We start from the raw sequence: 19,183 nt of genomic DNA on the forward strand, positions 1-19,183 counted from the left end.
GCAAAAACAGCTTAACACTTTTATGCCAAACTTTTGCATAATAAATGGAAATTTACTTAACAAAAAACCCAGTAGTTATGGTCCAGTAGATTCAGACCTGAAAAAAACCTTAAGAATTCATTGGTCATGGTTTAAGAAAACACCACAGACCGCTTTACCATTTGCAGAGGAAAAAAGGGGGACCACCAGGAGCAAAACATTGATAGTGGCCAAGTTGTGCCATGAGTTGTAACCTCATCAATGTTTTGTCAGTGAAATGTATATAGTGAGAACTTGTTCTGAGCAAATTGCTTTCATGAGACTAGAAGTTTTTGTTAAAACTTTTGCAGATGGAGATTTAAAGAGGTAAAAGATACACCACTTATAAGAGTAATAAATACTACTGCTGAAGGGTCCTGTCTGTGATAAATCTTGGACAAATCATTCAAAAGCACAAGTCTGTTACTGCGGAGCCGAGCTTAGGTAGGAGATAACTGGAGGGTTTTCAGTTAGTTGGGTCGAGGAGCCAGTATGAGAATTAATAACTTGTCTTGGTTATTGGTAGTGTAAAAACTATAATTAGTGATGTTTGAATCTTTAACTTTCAAAATGTCTAAGCTGAAAAATCACGTCTATTGTATGAGCTGTTGAGAAAATACGGTCTTCCAAATATTGAATGTGTAGAATAAAAAATGTGTTTGAGGCATATGAGCTGTAGATTGTATACTTGTGCATAGATCGCCATCTGGTGTTGGGCTCGGATGTTTGCAGTTTGTTTTTGTCCTGGAAGAAGTCTTTGTAGTCATGAGGTAGGTGACCCCAACTTAGGACGATAGTGCACATGGGCATCGATTCCATCTTCAGATAGTTTTTTTCTGCCATCTGGTTCGGCTGTGTATTGCTGCGGTTCAGGATAGTCTTCGAACCTTTTCAACACGCAATCATTCCCCTCGACGGTATTGTTTCGATCACAGGTTTCCCCTTCGCGCATCATTGAAATCCAGCAACTTCGATTGAGAGCTTCGACGCGGGCTGCAAGGCCTACCCGCACCGACCACGCCAGCAGTCGATGTAACGGACTCCATTTAAAAAATACCCCGGGTGTGGTGCTACATTTACACACACAGACCTACACGAGGTTTGTAATCTCTGCCTATCCACGGACCACGAAGAAAGTAGCTGCGAGGCCTGCCGATCATTCTGATCGAAGAAAACGATTCGTGACCGTCTGGCTCGACGTCACAAGATGAGACGTGGCACTAGCCCAGTGCCGGACATCTTCGGAGAACAGGGTGACTCATCAACACAGCTCCGAACAAGAGGAAGAAATCTCTGTATCTGAAGCTGACAACTCCGACATGGAGGAAGACTCTCACATCACTCCAGGTCAACGAACTGTGAGTAACAAGCCCCAAGTCACCAATAACACATGAAGGCTCCGGTACTACCTTCGCCTCCGGACCTAGGGAAACACCAAAAACATGGTTCAGATGCCCCACCCTCCGGCCCGGCTATAAACCCAAAAGACAAAGCCTCCGGCTCGGGATTGAGCCGTCCCCATGGTACCGAAACTCCATCTACGGCACCAAAAACCAAATCCAAGCATGCTTCGATACCAGCACCAAAGTCATCTTTGGCACCGAAAGACTCTGACCCAAAATCTCATAAACCTTAGATTTCGGAACCGGCAATAACTAAGCCCAAATCTTCGGAGCCGAAACCCAAAGATAAGCCTTCAGATCCAAAACCTAAAGACAAACCTTCGGAACCGAAATTTACAAAGGACAAGCCTTTACACAAACCTTCGGAGCATAAACACGCACCAAAGTATTCGGAACCGAAAAAACAAAATACCCATAAAACACCCTCTGAAACACCCAAAGAGAATGAATTACCACCTAAAGAACTTCCTTTACAAGAACCAATGGATCCCAAGCAAAAGAAAGTGCATATTGATCCAACAACTGGACATCTTGTAGCAACCCTTCCTAAGAAAAGAAAACAGGACATTTCAGAGGAACCCCATATACCTCCCAAAAGGAGTAAGGACATGGGTACTAACCCCTCTCCCCCTTACATACCTCCCTCTCCGCCACCTATTGATCTTAACTTACTAATATCTCCATATAACTCAACACCACCTAATTTCTCCCCTGACCCACAAGGGGATAATGACACAGATGATGATACTGATGGAGATAGGGACAGGGGCGGGGATGGGGATAATGACCATCACACCATACCACAAGACCCAGATCCAAGGAACGACTATGATAAAGACCCAGACAATAGTAATGATCCGGACCTATATCCCTCCAAACCATCACCACCCAATGATAATATAGGATTCGCTGCTCTATATCATGGAGTGGAATTACACACTGACCCATTAGAGGAGGATTTCCTCATGGAAACTTTCGCTCCATCCCAAAAATCTACCAATACATTGCCAATGTTAAAAAGGCATGCTAAAGCATACTAATGAAGTATTCAAGGACCCAGTTAGAGCACGAATACTTACCCCAAGAGTTGATAAAAAATATAAAGCTGCTCCTACAGACCCAGTTTATATTAGAGATCAAGTCTCCCTGGACTCCCTTGTTGTATCTAATGCCCGCAAGCGAGCCAGTTCACAAGCCTCAGGCGACGCACCTCCTCCTGATAAGGAGTCAAAGCTAATAGACACGTCAGGCAAACGAATTGCGTCACAAGCCGCTAATAGTTGGCGTATTGCCAATGCACAAGCTCTTCTAGCACGCTATGACAGAGCACATTATGGTGAACTGGAAAAGCTAATACAGCATTTACCAGATCAATACAAGGGTAAAGCTAACCACCTCTTCCAAGAGGGTAAATGAATTACAAACACCTCTATAAAATGTGCACTTGATGCCGCTGACACAACAGCCCATGGCATTAACACCAGCATCTTGCTACACCGCCATGCTTGGCTTCGAATCTCCGGATTCAAACAGGAGGTTCAGTCAGCTATACTAAACCAACCCTTTGACAAACATCTTTTTGGACCAAATGTAGACTCTTCATTAGAAAAAATGAAGAAAGACACAGAAACTGCCAAATCTATGGAAGCCTTACAACTACCCTCTACGCTCCTTTTATAGGGGTGGCTCCAAAACAGTGTCATCAGAGAATACCTCCTCTAATTACAAAAAATAAAATCAGCCCTCCTCCTCCCAGGGGTACTATCGAGGAGGATATAGAGGAAACCACAATAGGGGAAGAGGCAAAAATAATTCCACATGCACTTCCCCTGCAACCAGGCAGTGACTTCCCCCCGCTACCCCGACAATTCTACTCCTGTCGGAGGACAACTATCACAGTTCCTACCTGTCTGGAATTCCATTACAACAGACAAGTGGGTAAAACAAATTATCCAGCATGGTTATTGCCTGGAACTCGCTGGTACTCCACCAAACATTCCTCCCAGAGAACGCCCAATTTCCTCAGAACATCTCACTCTTCTCAAACAAGAGGTTCTCTCCCTATTACAAAAACATGCAATAGAACCAGTCCCTTTGCCTCAGCAAGGCACTGGAGTGTATTCACTATACTTTCTAATACAAAAAAAGGACGGCTCTGTCAGATCAATACTAGACCTCAGACCATTAAATCTATACATTCAGTGAGACCATTTCCATATGGTCGCTCTCCAACAGGTACTCCCACTACTCCAACAAGGCGACTTTCTATCCACTCTGGATTTAAAGAATGCATACTTTCACATTCTCATTCACCCCGCTCACAGGAAATACCTCGGGTTTGTGATAAGAGGACAACACTACCAATTCAAAGTCCTCCCATTCAGAGTTACCACAGCATCCTGAGTCTTCACCAAGTGCCTCGCAGTAGTGGCGCATCACTTACGAAGACAACATATTCACGTTTTCGCTTACCTTGACGACCGGGTCATAGAAGCCAAGTCACACAGCAGCTGTGTTCAACACACATACAACACAATACAGTTGCTGCACGATTTAGGATTCACAGTCAACCTCTCCAAATCCCATCTCCAACCGTCCATAACACAACAATATCTAGGAGCTACAATAAACACTTCAAAAGCTCTAGCATATCCTAACCCAGTCCGAAAAAGCACCATGCAAGCCCTCATATCAAAATTTACGCCTCAACACTCATTACCAGCTTGAGTGTTCATTTTTTTTTTTTTTTGAAAAACCTTTATTAATCGCAGTCACATCATTCTACAATGTACATTCACCAGCCAAGGTGTCGGATCAGTGAGACAAAAGAAAACACATGTTTCCAGGCGGTAAGACACAGCCATTCAGCCGGCAACCCGGAGGTCCGGCGGCGATGTGCAGGCGGACATTTGTATAGGAATCACGTGCGTACATTGTGAGAAGGTAGGCCCATGGTGCTTTTCTGTGTTTTGTTGCAGTGTGTCTGAAGCGCATTGCTAACAACAGAGGATGGCGCTGTGTGCCAGCCCACAGCGATGGTCGTTCAAGACACCGTGGCCACTCCCAAATGCCAAGGCCCCCGGGCAGCTTAGCACCAGCGTCATGTTCATAGTGTAGGCTGGAGCGCGACAAGGAGGTTTCGGTATAGCTCACCGTGACATACATGTCAGCGCATATATCCGACAAGCCCAGTGTGCGGCTTCGCAGTTCAAGACTATGTGCGTGTTGCGTGGCGCGCATCCGTCCCTCCAGCATTGTGCCCCTTAGGCCGCTAAGTGTCTGGGTACGCCTGATATGCAGCCCTGTGCGCTCCGGGTGTAATCGTTCCGCGCCTTCCGGGCGTATCCATCCCCTGCGCAGAGTGTGTGCTATCGCTGCCTCATCAGCAGCATTCAGGGCACGCTAGGTTGGGTAGCGCTTCGTGGGCGCCGGGCGACGCCACTATCATATGTTATCCGTGGTTAGGTAGGGATTCGGTCAGGGAGCTTAACCAATAACCAAACTGCTCCCTGAGTGGGCGCTGCGATAGAGGGGGTCAACAGTAGGGTCGTAAACTCAGGCGGGGTCAAGGGTAAGGTGGGAGGAGGGGAGAGGAGATCATTCTGCGTTAGAGTGGGAGGGGGCATCAACTGCCGGTTTGGGCATAGCGGGACCGCGCAATGTCCATGATAAGCAGCAGGCCGGGGAGGGGGGGGGGGGAGAGAGAAGGGGCCGTCAGAAAGGCCGAGAGCCCGTAGCGCCGGTGTCCGCACCCTTCTTCTCTATGTGTAAGGCACTCCTCTGTGTCTGGGAGGGAGTGACCGGGTAGGGTGGAGTGATCATGTCGTCCCGGCTGGGCCCGTAGCCGGGTACTGTGCGCGTTGTTTCAGACTGCAGCAGCAGCAATCCCTGCGCGCGCGTTATGGTTGTACCGCAAGTGAGTCCCGGCAGCAGTCTCCTGTAAGGCAAAAGTTAGGGGCGCTAGGGGGCAAGCAGAGAGGGGCGGGAGCCAACTCTGACATGGTCTGAGGGATATCGCTATCCAACCAGCAAGGGAGCGGTGCTCTCCATATGCTCAGGTTATCCCTCGGTCCTGGCAGGCCACCTGAAAAGCCGTGAGGAGGTCGTCCCAAAGCTGGGCGATGGGGAACTTCCGGAGCCCTGCGGTTTCCTCGCGAAGAAGCACCGCGCTCTCCGCCTGTGCCCAATTAACAAAGGAGGCTTTCCAATGTCTGATGTGTGGGGGGGTTGCTGCCTTCTAATGCTTGGTGAGCAGGCGTTTGGCCGTTATAAGTCCCATGTCCCAAAAGCGTGCCTGCACTTTGTTATCTTTTGTGCGCTTATACAACCCTAGTATGCATGCGTCCCATGCGCGCGGCAGCCGTCCGTCAGCACCACGCGTAAGCAGTGACAGTACATTGTCCCAGTATGCCTGTATACCAGGACAGTGCCATAGCATGTGTAAGAGATCCGCTCCCGGTAGCGAGCACCGCTGGCAAGTTGCATCTGTCCGCAAGAAGTATCTGTTAATCTTTTCAGGTGTGAGGTATGCACGCTGCAGTATGTAGTACTGTATAATTTTAAAGCGGGGGTTGCGTGGAATGTTGGTCGGGCCGGCCAGTATCATTGCCCATTCCTTGTCTGTCCAGTCTCTTCCCCTGTCTGTCGCCCAGCGCTCCCTCAGTGTCAATGTGGAGGGCTGCGAGTGCGCCTGCAGCGCCTGTGCTAGCCAGTGTATGACATGCGCGCCATTGCCCATAACGTGCAGATATTGGATGAAGGTATGCGCGGGGGTTCCACCGCCATGTCGCCCCATGAAGCCGTGAGCGTACGCATAAGGGAGGCATGCAGGAGGAACTGTCCCGCCGGAAGAGCCGTGTCCTCAGCCAGGTTGGCGAACGTAAGTAATTCGCCATCTACATAGAGATCGCTCAGCGTGTCCACTCCCGCTTGTTCCCATCCAGCCAAGTGAGCCTCCGTGAGCGGCCCCGTCGGGCCAGGCATGCCCAGGAGTGGCAAACTCGGGGCGTATGGCTTAGTCGCGCGCGTGAGGCGGAGGCACCGCAGGAAACATCTGCGCGCTACCGCCAGGTAGACCTGGGAGGGGCAGGGCGTGCGGGTGATCGGGTGGAACAGTGTATTTATTTGTGTGCGTGTCCAGGCAGCCGCGTGCGAAGTAGTGTCCTCAAGCTGCTTGCCGCTCAGCCATCCCGCCACCCATTGCATCTGTGCCGCGAGGTAGTATAGTTCCATATTGGGAACTGCCAAGCCCCCGGAATCCGTAGGCATGTATAATTTAGCTAGCACCACTCGCGGTCTCCCCTTGTTCCAGATAAGGCCACGCAGCAGCACCTCTAGATCGCGAAACAGCCTGGTGGGAACATACAGGGGCATATTTGCAAAATAATAGAGTAGGCGAGGCAGCACTATCATCTTGGTCAGTGCCACCTGACTAGGCACATTAAGGGGTAGTGTGTTCCAGAAGCCAATTTGCGCTCTGACAGAAGCGATTGCTCGATGGAGGTTCCCCTCCAGAACGTCTGCTGGGGTTCTGTAGATCCTTATCCCCAAGTAGCGGACGGTGGTGGGGTGCCACCGCAGTCTGTCCCCTCCCAGCCGGATGTCGCATTCAGGCGTCGCTGGGCTAAAGGGATAGGCTCCCGACTTGGCCCAATTGACTCTCAGGCCCGACATCCCCTCAAAGGTGCGGAAGACATCAGCGAGGGAGGCAGGGATGGCAGTTATGTCCCTGACGTATAGCAGCAGGTCGTCTGCATACAGAGACACCGCATGTAGGCCATCCGCCAATGGAATTCCCCATTCCAAGCCGTGCGTCCTGAGAGTCGCGGCCAGGGGTTCCATGGCCAGTGAAAACAGCAATGGCGACAGCGGGCAGCCCTGGCGGGTGCCCCTGCGGACCCGGATGGCAGCGGAGAGGAGACGGCCCGTGCGGACTCGGACTGTCGGTCTGCCATAAAGTAGGTCAATCATGGCACTGTATCCCCCCCCCCCCCCCAGTCGATATTTCTCTACGACCGCCCTTAGATACGGCCACTCGACTGAATCAAAGGCCTTCTCCAGGTCCAGTATCAGGCATCCCGCCCTTGGCCACTGCTGCGTGGCGTATTCCTGTACCCGAAAGAGGCGGCGGATGTTGTTGGAAGTGTGGCGTGTTGGGACAAATCCATTTTGGTCTCGGTGCACCAGGGCGGGTACGTGAGGGGCCAGCCTCCTGGCTAACGCAGAAGCCAGGATTTTATAGTCCGTGTTCTGCAGCGCCAGCGGGCGGTAAGAGCCCACCCTTGTGCTATCCTTGCCAGGTTTAAGAATAGAGACCAGTATGGCCTCATTTAACGTTGGGGGTAAAGCAGCATCCTCCGCTGCCGCTGCGTACATTCGCAGTAGTTCCGGGACGAGGATGTCCGAGCCTACCTTGTAAAGCTCAGCCGGTAGTCCGTCCGGGCCCGGGGTTTTGCCATTAGATAGATGGAAGATGGCTTCTCGGAGCTCATCTGACTCCAGCGGGGCTCCCAGCTCGTCTTGCTGCGCAATGGTCAGCTGTGGCATTTGCAGGGGGGAAAGATAATCGGCTATATCGGAGTAAGGGACTGATAGGCGGGAGCGATACAACGTGCCATAGTGGGCAGTAAAGGCGTCATGTATGCCAAGTTGCGTGTACACCAGTTCCCCCTCCTCTCTCTGTACGGCCGTCACCGGGGTCGAGCGGGCGTCCTGTGAGATCAGCCACGCTAATAGTTTGCCTGGTCTATCGCCCAGGTGATGTGTTCTCGCCGAGTGCGCGGCATAATTGACATTTCGGAGTCGCTCCAAGAGGCGCGCATGTTCCGTGCGGGCCTCGTGTAGTGGGTCTCCGTCCCCATCCACAGCCCCCTCCTCTCGTGTAAGTAAGTCCGATTCTAGCCTAGTTAAGTCCCTCTCCAGCTGGTGCCGCACATGCCCCTGTGCGTGCAGGCAGTGTCCTCGGAGCACTACCTTGAAGGCGTCCCACTCCACCTGTGGATTGGATGCCGTGCCGGCATTATCCTCAAAATATTGCGCGGCGCGCTCGAGTAAGGCAGCTCGGAAAGCCACGTCCAGCAACAGCGCGGGTTGTAGGCGCCATGTGGGCACGGGGGGGCGCGGGCGGGCCCAGGCTATGGACATGAAGTGCGGGTTATGGTCCAAGTGCGTGCGGCCCATGTATTGTGTGTCTGTCACATGGGGTTTGAGGTCAGCGGACGCCATGAATCGGTCCAGGCGGACATGGAGGTCGTGGGCGCCAGAGTAGTAGGAGTATGTCCGCGTCCCCGGGTTGCGCTGCCGCCAAACGTCATGTAGATCCCATTGCGCGGCCCATTCCAATAGCGCCTTCGTGGCTCCCCTTGTAGAGGCGTTAGCTGGGGGTGGGGAGGAGCGGTCCAGTGTGGTGTCTAAAGTGCAGTTGTAGTCACCCCCTATTATCCACGAGGTTGCATGCCAAGTTGCCATGGTCGCTGAGAGCCGCGCCAGGAAGCCGCCCTGGTCGACGTTTGGGGAATAGAGGGATACTAGTGTAACAGGCTGGCCATCTAGTCTGCCCTGCGCAGCTGTATACCTGCCCTCCCGATCCACCACTGTGTCTGTAGCCTCCCACGGAGTCCCAGGGCGGACCCGTATCTGTTCCGCGGGCGAATGAGGAATATTCCGTAGCATACAATTGCCCCCGCCATCTACGGTGTAGGGCCCGCACCTCGGCTCCGTTCAAATGGGTTTCTTGGAGTAGCGCTATGCTGACTTTATGCCGCTTTAGGTATGAATAGATATGATAACGCCTAGCCGGTGTGTGCATTCCCCTGATGTTCCAGGTGCATATTTGTACATTAGCCATAGCAGTCACGTGCGTGCGCGCCTCCCTCATCCCCCCAGGGCGCGGCCCCCATCCCAAGGGTCCCCCGGGTCCAGCAAGCCACTCCCACCGTGTAGATAGGTTGAGTATTGCGTGCGTAGTGTCGTGATCTCCAGTAGGGCAGGGGGATAGGGAAGAAAGGGAACACATAAAGCCTTAACATGGCAACAAAGTCCAAAATACCAAAAGGTCGGCTGCACAACGGTTCGCCGTCCAAACACTCTAGTGAGCTCGTGAACTATACAGTCTTAGGGGGATCTTGTGGCTTATATTTTAGCAGTGACCAAAACAGTGCAGTCCTGGAAGCGCCCTGCATCTCTCCCGGGTGGGGTGTGCAAGCCACTGCTGGCCGGCGGACATCTGGTGTCTGTTGTTCAAGGCCGTGGCAGCCGTGCGCCCAGTTACCAGTCTAGTGTGGGCGAGGGCGCCAGGGGGGGCACGTCTCCCCCTGAGCGGCCCCCGCGGCAGCGGGCCGGCGGTTAAGCACTGTGGGGCACATTTGCGTGTCTGCGAAGTGGGTGAACGTGTTGCGCGCTAAGGATTAGAGTATGTACTCAGTGTCCAGTTCCGTGATCGAGTCCTCCAGAGCAGCGACGGCGTGGGCGCAGGGAGGCCCCAGGCAGGTCCAGTGGTATGTGGGGCAGCCAAACTGGAACTCAGGTAGACCCACGTCATGCAGCAGGCGGCAGCCCACCACCGGGCCCCGTCAACCAAAAAGATCCGCTGTTTGCGGCGTGACCTCTGGGGGCCCTCCAGAGCTCTGCGTGTCCGGGATGCCATAGATCGCCTCATCGTCCGTTGAGGACACCGCCGGGCTAGCGTCCGGGCGGGGCGACGACGCCGGGGAATTGCTGATTTCCGCCACCTTGCGCAGGGCATCCCGCTGTTCCTGTTGAGCAAGGTCCACCGGTGGGGAGCGGCCCATCGCTCCTCTGACCAGCGGCGGCGTGGGCGACCTTCGGCGGTGCCGGCGTCTGGATCCCCCGACTCTCTCTGTCGCGGCAGCTCCCAGCGCCCTCCGCGGCGCGTCCGGCATTCCTCCATCTAGCCAGGCCTCTGCTTCCTCAGGGCTTGCGAAGAAATGCGTCTTGCCTCGCGCCACCACTCGTAGTTTGGCCGGGAAAAGTAGCGAGTACTTGAGGTCCGCTTCGCGTAGTCTGCGTTTTACCGCCAGGAAGGAATGCCTCTGCCTCTGCACTCTCGCTGTGTATTCCGGGAAGAACATCACCGCGGTGTTATCTATGGTGACTTCCCCTAGGTTCCTGGCTTCACGCAGTATGGCATCTCGGTCTCTGTAGTTGAGCACCCGAAGGAGAAACGGTCTAGGGTTAGAGCCCGGGGGCAGCGGTCTCGTGGGCACGCGGTGGGCTCTCTCCACCACAAAGTGGGGGGAAAGCTTGCTGTCCGGTAGCAGGTCTCGCAGCCAGTCCTCGACCCTGCGGGCAGGATCCGCCCCTTCCCATTTCTCCGGTATTCCCACTAGGCGGATGTTATTCCTTCGAGCCCGGCCTTCCGCGTCTTCAGCTCTACCCTCTAGGAGTTCCACTCTGTTTAGGAGGTCTTGTACCCTTGTTTCCGTCTGTTTCGTCGCTGGCACAACATCTGCCATTGTCTTCCAGCGTTTTTGTGCGTGCTTGCAGCTTTTTATGATCAGCTCGGAGGTGTGTCAAGTCTATTGCCACGCTGTCTATGCGGTTCTCCAGGGAGGTGCGTGTCTGCTGCAGGGACTCCTCCATCCTCTCCATGGCTGCCAGAACGCTATCCAGCTTCGCCGCTACGTGCTCGGTATCCATCATGGGTGCTGTTTTCTCGTGCTTTCCCTTCGCCGTTGCAGCTCCCGGTCCGGTGCGCGTTCGCCCCCCTCTAGGCATGGGTCTGGTGGCACGTGCAAGGTATCCCTCCCTGTCGCAGAGGAGCGGAAGCCCGTCCGGCGCGGTGAAGCGTCTCCGCAATGTCGGGGTCGCCGTCGCGGGTCCCGTCCCACCACGAGGGAGAGGAGTGGTTCACCCTTCTAGGCCAGCGCAGCGCCGGGTTCTGCCGCTTCAATCCGTCAGGCTGCGCGCGACGCGCCGCGGTCACCGTAGGCCCAGAGGCTCCAATCAGCGGCGGGTCCAACGGCAGCTGGTCAGGCGTCTGATGGCTCCCTCCATGGGGTGGGTCACGCCTGTATCCCCCTGCCACTCCGCGCTCGTGGTCACCCCCCGCAGCGACCAGGGGCGCAGGAGATGTGCCGCGCGCGCCCAGAGGGTCCAGCCCGGCGTCCCGGTAATGGTCTCAGTGTCTTAAGGCAGCGGCGATATGCGTTGCTGCGCCCCTCGATGGTGGAGCCCCCGTCCAGCGCAAGTCCACCCCCAGCTTCCAAAGGCCTGCAGGACACCAGGAGGGGGAAAGGCGCCCCAGTTCTATCGTAACTAGGCCAGAGCTCGGGGGGAAGGCAGAGTCCGTGCGTCCCTTCACAGGCCTGGGAGCCTCCGTTGCTGTCTCCTAGTGGCCTTCCCAGCCCAATGGTGACTCGAGGGCAGTATCTTACTCGCTCTCCGGATCCGACCCGCCGCCTCCAGGGCCCCAGTCAGCCAACTCACTTGTAGGCCGGGTTCCACAGGCTGCGTCCTCCTGCCCCTTCCGGGCCGTCCCCAGCTCGCCACCGCCACCAATTAGCCCCTCGGGGGGGAGGGGGGGGGGGGGGGTCCCCAAGCATCTCCAGCCGTGTCGCTCGTCTCGTGAGGGCACCCTCGCCGCGGTCGCGATCCTCCTCTCAGCGCTGCGACAGCTCCCCCGCAGGCCGCAGTACGAGGCCCAGAGTGCCAGCTGAAGCCGCGGGCTCACGTAGTCGCGGTCTCCAGACTCGCGCTCAGCAGGGCGGCCTCAGCCGCGTCGTCAGGGTCGGTGCCGCGTTCCACCGCCGATTCGCCCCAAAGTCGGCCAGGGCACGGAGGAGGTCCCAGTGCAGGTCCGCCGGCAGTATCGGGCCGTGCAGAGGATTCGGAGACGGAGAAACGACCCGGGGCAGGAGGGCTCAAACGGGAGCTCTACCCGGGCACGTCTGCTCCCATCGAGTGCCAAGCCACGCCCCCACCAGCTTGAGTGTTCATGCAGTTAATCGGGATGATGGCTTCTTGCATTCTCGTAGTCCCTTACGCAAGACTCCAGATGCGTCCCTTACAGGAGTGTTTGGCATTTCAGTTGAACCAGGCTCAAGGTCAGCTAACAGATTTGGTGTTGAATGACAGCCGCACACATCGCTCTCTGCAGTGGTGGAACACTCAAAACCTTTCCAAAGGGCAGCCGTTCCTCGACCTGGTTCCACAGATAGTGCTCACAACAGACTCCTCGCTCACCGGCTGGGGAGCTTTTCTTCATAATCATACTATTCAGGGTCTATGGACCCCTCAACAAAAATAATTCCACATAAATTATCTGGAATGGCTAGTGATCTTCCTAGCATTTAAATCATTTCAACTCCACCCCGTAGGCAAAGCTGTCCTGATCCGTACAGACAACATGACAGCAATGTATTACATACAAAAAACAGGGAGGGGGGGGGGACACTCTCTGCAGCTTTCACACATAGCTCAAAGCATATGGAGATGGGCCATTCCGCAAAACATATACCTTCGTACAGAACACCTCCCAGGAGTACACAATCAGATTGCAGATCTGCTCAGTTGTCAAAAACAGCAGATCCACAAATGGGAACTTCATCCTCAAGTTCTGTTTCCATTCTTTCAAATGTGGGGCTATCCAGAAATAGACCTGTTCGCCACACACCAAAATGCCCATCCAGATATCCACACCCATTGTCCAAAGGCAATGCGCTGTGGATGAATTGGTCAAACAAATTTGCTTACGCTTTTCCGCCTCTCCCACTCATGCCGCTACTGGTTTGGAAACTCAAAAAGCATTCCCTCACCGACATGTGCCCGACAGCCATGGTTCACAACCCTCTTGGAACTATCAGTAGTTCCTCATAAAAAGCTACGTCTCTCACCCAAGCTTCTCACTCAGAACCATGGAGAGATGAGGCATCCAGATCCCAGTCAACTTAACCTTGCGATCTGGCTCTTGAAATCTTAGAGTTTGGCTACCTTAATCTCCCGCCAGACTGCATGAACATCATTAAACAGGCTAGACGTACTACCACTAGAGTTTGCTATGCCGCGAAGTGGAAAAGATTTGTAATTTACTGTACAAATAAAATCAACGCACTAGATGCTTTCATTCAAACCATCATCTGTTACCTCTTGCATCTACAACAATGTAACCTAGCCTATACATCCATTCGACTACATCTCGCTGCAATAGCAGCCTTTCTCCAAAACAGACATCTGTCTTTGTTCAGAGTACCAGATATCAAACCATTTATGGAAGGACTCAAAAGAATAATCCCACCTAGAGTGCCACCCTCACCAATATGGAACTTAAATGTGGTCTGTGGTCAGACTCATGGGTCCCCCATTTGAACCTCTGCATAAATGCGAATTACAATTTCTCACCTGGAAAGTAGCTTTCCTGGTTGCCATCACCTCTCTCAGACGAGTAAGTGAACTCCAGGCATTAACCGTACACGTACCATTTCTGCAAATTCATCATAACAAAGTGGTTCTTGGCGGGAGTTAGACACGTTATTAACAACCCTGATCTGGGGAGGTGGCCTTCATAGAGTGGCGTTACGCATACTAAACCTACCTACGACGGGCGGAGGCCTGGGAGCTCCGTCCTTCGAATCATATTTCCTCGAGGCGCAGCTCCAATGGCTGTCCCACTGGACGGCGGAGAGGCATACAGGAGAGACAATCGCAGAGAGAGGCAGAATACCCCTCCCTGCGATCAGGCGACTGCTACTACCAGGTACTACACCAGTGCGCACGCACCTGCTACAGGTGGCCATAGCTCGCAGATGCCTGATGCGAATACACCGCCTGTCCAAGGGCCAACCACTATACTCCCCCTTGTTTCCCCTGGTGGGATTCCCCCAGAACGGCGGATACTACACCGCGGGAGCCCTTCAAGTGTGGGCCGACCACGACATCACGGAGATGGGGGCGTTATTCCATGAGGGACAACTGAAGACATTAGCTCAATTGATCGAATGGTATGAACTCCCTCATGGACAATTCTACGTCATAGACCAATGTTAGAAAGCGGTGGTCAATTCTGGAACCTGCGGGAGGGGGAGCCCCCGACATATCCGGTGTTGCACACGCTGTTGCGCATGGGGACCGGCAGCCACCTAATCACGTGGCACTACAAAGCGATCTGGGAATTGACGAATGTTTACCTGAACGGGCTCCGGAGCGCATGGGAGGAGGATGCGGGCTGAGCGTTTCACAACACAGAGTGGCGCAAAGCACTGGAATTCCGAAAAAGGTGTCCAGAAACGCTCGGTTCAAAAATATACAGTTCAACATCCTGCACCGAGCGTACCTGACACCGGACAAGCTCCACCGGTTTTACCCCGATATGCAATTCTGCTGTCCCCGCTGCCAATTGTTAGAAGCAGACTTCAAACACATATTTTGGGCCTGCCCATCCATACAACGATACTGGGGCACGGTGCACCACACGCTCCAAGCGACGACTAATCTCCCGGTCGCCTCTACGTGGAAGGCATGTGCTCTGGGGATATCCCAGAAAAAGAAAACCGCAAAAGTGCAATGGAGATTCACTTCTCTGGCTCTCCTCTTAGCGAAAAGGAACATAGCTATGCACTGGAGGGCCCCAGCGGGACCCTTGGAAGCAGCCTGGACGGGAGCGTTACTTAAATGGGGTGCGGTGGAGGAGGAGGAGGAGGAGACACTCAGAGAGGAAGAGGCGAGGGACATCCGCAAACACCCAATATCCATGGAGTTACAGTTCAAACAACAATGTGCAGGAGAAGCACAGGACACAACACAGCCTAATTCCTGCACTCCTCCCGCTCCCCCTACCACTCGAGACCCAGGGATAATAGCAGAGACACAATAGACAAGCAGAGAGCTTCGGTAGGAGAGGCGAGCGGAGGCCCCGTCCCCTCTCGCGCACCCGCACACCGACCCGCTTTCTCCCCTGGCTTACCCTAGAACGAGTCCAACACACCTACTCTTAATCAGCGCACAGACCACCGAGGCAGCCTTTCCCAGCCCGCCCTACACCTCCCCCCCCCCCCCCCTTATGATCCTTTCATTAGTTTCCCCTCTACCCCCCCCCCCCGCCCCCCCCCCTTATACGTTTTTTCTTCCTTTTTTCACGGTCTTTTCCCCTCCTCCCCACAGTTAGTAGTTGTACCCATCGGCAGTTCAAACACCGATGCACTAGTTACCGAAACAGTTGAGTACATTCGTCACAAGGGAGGAGCTACACAGACGGTAAAGGGGAGACCGAGTTAACCGTAGAGTTCACGTGACACATTAGCACCACCGGGATGATATAAGTGACGATCTACTGGAACGTACTAGTAGGAGACATGTGGATTTAGTAATAACAGGAGGTCCCAGGGACAAAGCAACCACTGTAACCACCCTTGCAAAAAGCAATGTTAAGTCACACTGATGCACAAAACTGATTTATATGTAATATTGTTGACATGCATTGTGTTAATTTGTACGCAAAACCCTAATAAAAAAAATTAAACAAAAAACAAAGTGGTTCTTGGGACTAACCTAAAATTTCTACGTAAATTAGTGTCTCCTTTCCACCTTAACCAGTCTGTAGAACTTCCAGCGTTTTTCCCTCTACCAGATTCAGTAGCAAAACGAGCTCTTCACACACTAGATGTAAAAAGAGCAATATTTTACTACATTGAAAGAACAAAATCCTTTAAAAAGACTAAAGAAATTTGTGTAGCTTTCTCCCCACCTCATAAAGGCAATCCTATCTCAAAAACAGGGATTCCAGGGTGGATTGTTAAATGCATCCAAACATGCTATGCTAAAGCTAAACGCACATTAACCATTCCCCCTAGAGTGCACTCCACACGTAAACAAGGGGCACTATGGCATTCTTAGGGAACATTCCCCTAGATGACATCTACAAAGCAGCAACTTGGTCCTACACCACACACGTTCACAAAGCACTATTGTGTAGACGTCCAAGCAAAGCAACAAGCGAACGTGGGCCAGGCTGTATTAAGAACACTTTTTCCAATCACTGCAACAGATACAGGTAGTCACCACTAAGGAGGTAACTGCTGTATAGTTTATGCACAAGTATACAATCTACAGCTCATATGCCTTGAACGGTAAATGCTACTTACCAGTATGCATCTGTTCTTGACATGTAGAGCGGTTATTTAACTATCTGCTAGAAGTTGCACAATGAATATTAATTTCTGCATCATAATACATTTCAGGCTTTCCAAACCAGGTTTCATGCATGTGAGATGTGAACTGAGAGCTGAATAATATGCGTAAAATAGCTTATTGTAGTTACACCATTCTTATACCAATCTTACCCACTCAGTCCTTGCTCCCTTTAGTGTGTGCGCACACAACACACCACATTAAAATGTTGGGGAAGGGAGATAACGTTCCCCATGGGATTTGTAACGACATTCCTGTGAGAGTCCTAAGAGACTAAACTTACTGAAAGGCTTCCTGTTAACTCATTACTACATAAAAGAAATTGGCGACAAGGATGGGATCCTAAATTAAGCACTTCTGCCCAGAGTGTACTACTGCTCACCGCTCCTCATAGCACTGTTTTTCCACGCGCGGTTTCAGTGGTTTGTGAAGTACTTAAAATTGCATCAGGATCTAGACAGTACAGTTGTATTTATGGTGGGTTACAATATGAACATCTTAGGATGGTTAGAATAGCAGCTCAGAATGATAATAAACCCATGTCAACCTCCACATGTGTTCAGCATCATGAAAGATGAATTGTGCACCATTCTTGAACAATATAAAGCAGTGTTCAGCAAGAAATGTGGATGTCTGAAAGATTTCAAACATAAAATAACATTTAAAACAAATTCTTGTCTAGTCAAACTGTTGGAAACATACCATTGCCAGCATGCACAGAAGTGAAGACTAAAGTAAAGGAATGGTGCAACAATGGAGTGATAGAGCCAATCAGTGCTTCTGAATGATTATCTCCAGTTTTGATAGCAAGAAAGAGGTATTAGCTTTGTTAATGTTTTTTAGCCATGTATATTACAGTATTTCAATGCTTTTTGCGTTATGAGTGCGAAGACAGCTGCCAAATTAGTATCAAGTTATGCAACCATGTGGGTCATCCAAAAAGTAACTCTCAATAACATCTTTGAAAAAAGTTCAGTCTCATTTTGTCTGAGGGCAATGATCTTAAATTCTACAAACCAGGCAAATTGTCACTAAACATATGCAAAGCGGTCTCTCCCTAAAGCGTGCCAAAACAATTAGTCTGTGCCTTGGGAGAAGTGTGCTACCTACGAGGATGAGGCGGCAGTGATATCCTTTATGGTGGAATATCACACACTCTCATATTTGGACCACAAGATTGGCACTATGTGCTCTACTGCCTCCAGAATAAGCACAAAGAAATTATCTTCCGATTACCTTAAACACAGAACTGGAATTTTCCATGTAATCGTTGGAAAGGAGTGCTATATGCTTCAAGTTTTTTTTAAATTACAAACTTGTTAAAGTAGCCAAACACAACAAAGCACGTGCTTTCGAATTTTGCCGACTCGTTCTGAGCTTTGCTGACTCAATCTCAGGTATATTATATTTTAAATGAATTTAAATTACGATAACACCTGACGATGTGTTCAATAAATTCATTGTTGTGGAGCAAGTGAGAAGAAAATGTACCTTATGCTTTGTTTTCCTGCATGTATCTCCTGCACAGATAAAACCGAGTTCAGATGCTAGGGCGAGCTGGCTGGGGTTGAGATGGGGCTGTTGGTAGGGTGAAAGAGGCAACAGGACACTCAGGACGGAGCGATTGAAAGCACGAGCACTTGTATGGAGAGTAGCTCCTAAAACGAGAGCAGTGGATTGACATGAGTACTTGGTCCATGCTCTGGGGGAGGGCTAAACACAAGAAGAGGCATTACCCATGCAGGCCATGGACAAATGGGGACAAAGCATATGAGAGTGATGATGGAGCAAGCAAATGGTAAGCCTGTGGGTGGGCTGAAGCCCTAGATTGAAAACATGCATCTTCGAGACAGCGCATGCACCGTCTAGCCGAGACCTAAAAAAAATAGCTCGATCCGTTTGGGCAAAGACCTTCGCCAACTCAACCACAATTTAGAGGCAGATTGCCAACTAGTACCATTAATAAATTAGATGGTGATGACATTGAACCAGTGCACACCAATGAAAGAAGCTATTTCCGCTGTTAAAAAAGCTGAACTTTCTAAACATCCAGCACAAATAATGTATCCTTGCTAAACAAAGAAAATTTGCAGTGGCACTATGAACGAGTAGGATATCTCAAATAATAGGTGATGAGTCTCTTTTGCATGTAACGAAAGAGCTGTTTGGGAACATAGGAATTATGGCACATTTTTATTGTGAAATCTATGTGCTGCTAACGTAAGCTGCATTAGTGCTGGTTTAAGGTTTCTGTAATCTTTGTCCTATTAGTAAACACTTAATTAACATGCAGTTTATGTAGCTAATTTGGCGGCTTTCGTAACATCCCCAATGATCTTGACTCCAACCTGACTGATCCTGCTACAAGGACTCTTAACGCACCGGAGTAAGGAGAACAATTTGTACTGTATGTTAATGATGCAGTGGATACATTCCCTTTTTAATCCTTGATGAAGAAATAATTGGCAAGTGTAAAAACTGCATGCCAAAAGGTTTCAGGGCATCCGGTTTGAGGAAGATTATATGAACTCCACGGTAGAAATTACGTAACACTATTTTATAAATTAGAGCACCAGTAAATTGCATATGGCTGATGTGAAGAATTCTAGGCGCTATTATGT

The 19,183-nt window shown here is 51.4% G+C and overlaps 1 protein-coding gene across 2 annotated transcripts in view; it reads left to right on the plus strand.

The window, feature by feature from the left end:
* Positions 1 to 19,183, plus strand: part of TPP2 (tripeptidyl peptidase 2) — a 398,345-nt gene that overhangs the window by 377,702 nt on the left and 1,460 nt on the right. The gene's annotated exons all lie outside the window — the stretch shown is intronic.

This window comes from Triturus cristatus, chromosome 8, assembly GCF_964204655.1.
Source record: "Triturus cristatus chromosome 8, aTriCri1.1, whole genome shotgun sequence".
Classification (NCBI taxonomy): domain Eukaryota; kingdom Metazoa; phylum Chordata; class Amphibia; order Caudata; family Salamandridae; genus Triturus; species Triturus cristatus.